Source organism: Otolemur garnettii, unplaced genomic scaffold (genome assembly GCF_000181295.1).
Source record: "Otolemur garnettii isolate 467f Iridium unplaced genomic scaffold, OtoGar3 scaffold00115, whole genome shotgun sequence".
Lineage (NCBI taxonomy): Eukaryota > Metazoa > Chordata > Mammalia > Primates > Galagidae > Otolemur > Otolemur garnettii.
In genome coordinates, this window is record NW_003852510.1 from 2,966,710 (window position 1) to 2,970,916 (window position 4,207).

The following is a 4,207-nucleotide window of genomic DNA, read 5'->3' on the forward strand; positions in this document are numbered from 1 at the left end:
TGGACAGGAGTTGGGTCCTCAGATTGCTCCTTCCTGCTGTTGCATTCCCCAGAGGCATGGCAGTTTAAAAAAATTAAAACTTCACCTGTCAACTAATGTAGGGAGAGCTAATAGATAAGGGAGCTGAGGGGGGAGCTGCCAATCCTTTGCTCTGCAGAAGTCCCTCATTCAGAATTTACTGGATTATCCACTTCTGGCTGCTTTCGCAGCTGGAAGTGAATGAGGAATGCCTTCTAGCTGGTTCATTCATTCATTGTTTCCTTTCAGTTATTAAGAGGCACCCCTGTCACATGAGCTTCTGGAATGGTCCATTTCCATCAGAAAGGTCACTCACCCTGAGTTTTAGTAAGGTTTTGACACCAGCTCCTCAGTGCTAAGAATGCCAGCCAAGAAGGAGATTGAAGGGCCACAAAGAGGGGATTCTTTTCTGGACTTCTGAGGGGTTATTCATGCTTCCAGATAAAACGTGCTTCTGGGGCTCCATGGTTTCAGTTCTTGCACAGTCACTGGAGGGACAGGCCCTGGTGCACCTTACTGACAATAACTGCCATTCTTTGGAGCACGGACGGGGACCTGTTTTTCACCCACCTCCCTTTCACAGCTGTCCCTGGCCAGACTCCATTTTGGTTCCTTAGTCCTTAAGAGGATCTCTTTCCCTCTTGTTCCCAATCAGAAAGTCCTGTTCAAAGTCAGGAGTAGGGCAGCCACAGCATTGGTCTTACATCTACCTTCTTTTTTTGTTTTGGGGGGTTTCTTGACACAGAGTCTTACTTTGTCACCTTGGTGGAGTGCCATGGCATCATAGCTCATAGCAACCTCATACACTTGAGTTCAAGTGATCCTCTTGTCTCAGTTCCCCTGGTAGCTGGGACTATAGATGCCTGCCACAACGCCCAGCTATTTTTTAGAGACAGAGTCTTGCTCTTGCTCAGGCTGTTCTTGAACTCCTGAGCTCAAGCGATCCGCCTGCCTCAACCTCCAGAGAGGTTGGATCTCACAGGTAAGCCCCACCGTGCCCAGCCTACATCTACCTTCTTAAAACAAATGTGGACAAGAAATATCCTTATCACTGGACAACACAAGCAGTGGTTTTGGATTTGTGTCTTGTCTTGTTTTTTTGCTTACCACAAGCAATGAGGTGACCTTCTGATACTGACCTATAGATGCCTCAAAGCTTTCATATAGCCTGCACAATTTCAAGCACATGTGAGTGCTTATTAAATCACCAGCTGTGGTACTTGGATGTGATCAGATACCCAGATTTCTAGGTCATTGGGCAATGATGTCGTTTGTGTGGGAGCTGATGGTTGGCAAAGGCTTTAGAAATCAGGAAATCTGGGATCCCTCCCTTATTCACTCACTCGTATGACCTTGGACAGCCCTTTTCAGCCCTCTGAAACTTAATTCTGCAAATGGAGCTTCAGCTGGCTTCAGTGATCATAGCCATAACAATGACAGCCACCATTTATTGAACACTTACTATATGTCAGTCATTGGGCTAAGCATTTTGCATATGTTCTCCTCTCACAGTAATGAGATAGCTATTAATTATCTTCATTTTATAGTTAGAAAAATGGAGGCTGTACAGATTGTACATATCATACAGTTAGGGAGTGTCCAAACTGGTATTTGAACTGAGATGTGTGTGATTCTGTTGTTCCATATAGCCTTGGGTCAGGGATGGAACAAATGTCGGGGAGAAGGCAAAAGTGGAAGGAGAGGTAGTGTTAGTTAACACAGAGGGAGAGTTGAGCTGACCGGTGGCATATACCTGTAGCTACATGGGAGGCTGGTGCCGGAGGCCAGCCTGAGCAACATAACAAGACCCTCTCTCTAAAAAAAAAAAATAAAAATTTAAAGACAGTTAATGTGGATTAAACACAACTAGTTTAAAGGAGATGGAAGGATTGATGCTTATTTTAAAAACAGTACCCCAGGGGGTGGCGCCTGTGGCTCAAAGGAGTAGGGCGCTGACCCCATATGCCAGAGGTGGTGGGTTCAAACCCAGCCCCAGCCAAAAACCACAAAACAAAAAAATAATAATAATAAAATAAAATAAAATTTATTAAAAAAAAAAAAAAGAAAAGAAAAACAGTACCCCATGGGAAAGAGAGAGGTCTATACCCAGCAGTGGGGAAGTAGACCAGATAGCCTGGGAGTTACTATAAGGGAACAGGCTTTCTGTTTGGCATAGGAATATATTTCATAAACCCCATTTCTTTTTTCTTTTTTTCTTTCTTTTTTTTTTTTTATTGAGACAGAGCTTCAAGCTGTCCCCCTGGGTAAAGTGCCATGGCATTACAGCTCACAGCAACCTCCAACTCCTGGGCTCAAGCGAGTCTCCTGCCTCCGCCTCCCAAGTAGCTGGGACCACAGGCGCCGGGCCATTTTTTGGTTGCAGCTGTCATTGTTGTTTGGCGGGTCCGGGCTGGGGATTCGAACCCGTCACCTTAGGTGTACGTGGCTGGCGCCTTAGCCGGGTGAGCCTTAAGCGGCCGAGCCTTTTTTCTTTTTTTTTTTTTGAGACAGAGCTTCAAGCTGTTGCCTTGGGTAGAGTGCTATGGCATCACAGCTCACAGTAACCTCCAACTCCCGGGCTTAAGCAATTCTCTTGCCTCAGCCTCTCAAGTAGCTGGGACTACAGGCGCCCTCCACAACACCCAGCTATTTTTTGGTTGTAGTTGTCATTGTTGCTTGGCGGGCCCAGGCTGGATTCAAACCTGCCAGCTCTGGTGTATGTGGCTGGCGCCTTAGCCCCTTGAGCTGCAGGCACTGAGTCCCCATTTCATTTTGACGGCACAATTTTCTTCTTGCTTAACAGGCTCTTTGGGCAGTGTTTTTCTTTCCCTTACTGCCTCTAGTCATAGCAGCTTACCGTTGCAGATTCTTGACTCCAGTCCTCATTCACCAGCCTTGTTTCTGGGCCTTTCCCTGCATCTCATCATAATCCAGGTGGGGAGGCTTGATTTTGACTCTGTGGTCCTAGGTACACTCTGCAAAGTTTGCTAAGTACAGCAAGCATTAGAGTCTCCGAGACTGTTTTTGTGGCCACTGATTTCTTCTGAGAATGTTTTTATGGCCACTGATTCCTCCATTCAAAGGTCACCAGCTGCTAGTTCATTGACATCCATTTTTGATTTTTTCCAAGCTTGCTAACTTTCAGTCTCTTCCACCATTTTGGGAGGTTTGTAAAAGGGATAAGGCTTTAGGTGGTGACCTGGGGAAGAGAGCTGACCCCTCCTTGAGAGTTGTCAAGATGCTATTTAATGGAGCAGTGTGCTAACAAGGGTCAGGAGCCTTGGGCTCTCGTCTCAGCTTAGTGCTATGGGCATGTGATGTGAGTTCTTTGGCTTTCGGGTTTTCTTTTTAACCTATAAAATAAGAATGTTGGATGAGATATTCTCTGATACCTCCTTTAGTGGTAATGCTGGACGGACGGCCCAGTAGATGGGGATGATTCTGGATTTTCTCAGGGAATAATTCAGCTGGACTGGAAATCAGAGCTGGGAGAACAGAGGTGGCATTGAAGGAGAAAGAAGCCAAATCGGAAGTTAAGGGACAAAGTCAGAGCTGGAAGAAGTCTCTTCCTGTGAAGGGGTGACTGGGTCCAGTCATTCCTTTGACTGTCTCAGTGGCGCAGCTGAGAGGTGGTGGTGTATGCCTATACTCCCCATTTCCTGCACCGTGGGGAGTTCCCCTTGTGTCTTAAAACTTTAACTTCATCTCCCCCTTCATCCTCTGACCACCTCTGAGCAGAGAAGCCCCCAAGTGAAGGCAGCAGTAAAGTTGTGCATCGGGTGTGTGTCTCACCTTCTGCACTCAAGTTTGGCAGACTCCAGGGCTTGGTTCAGCCCGGGATTCTCCCTCCCAGCCCCTGCTCCTGTGCTGTGCAGATCTCCAGGACTTGAAGACGTTGGTGGGGCAGCGCCTGTGGCTCAGAAGGGTAGGGCACTGGCCCCATATGCTGGAGATTGCGGATTCAAACCCAGCCCCAGCCAAAAAAAAAGACTTTGGTTGGTGCTTTCTGGATGACTCAGGCTTAGTGAGAACATGCCCCCTTTACCTGAAAGGACAAGACCAAACCATAAACTCAGCCCAGGAACGCAGGGCTCACAGCTTCTTTGTTCATGGAATTGGACTATCTTGAGTTCCCTTTGAACAAAGCAATTTGTCTAAGGACCTTTGGATTCTTTTTTTTTTTTTTTTT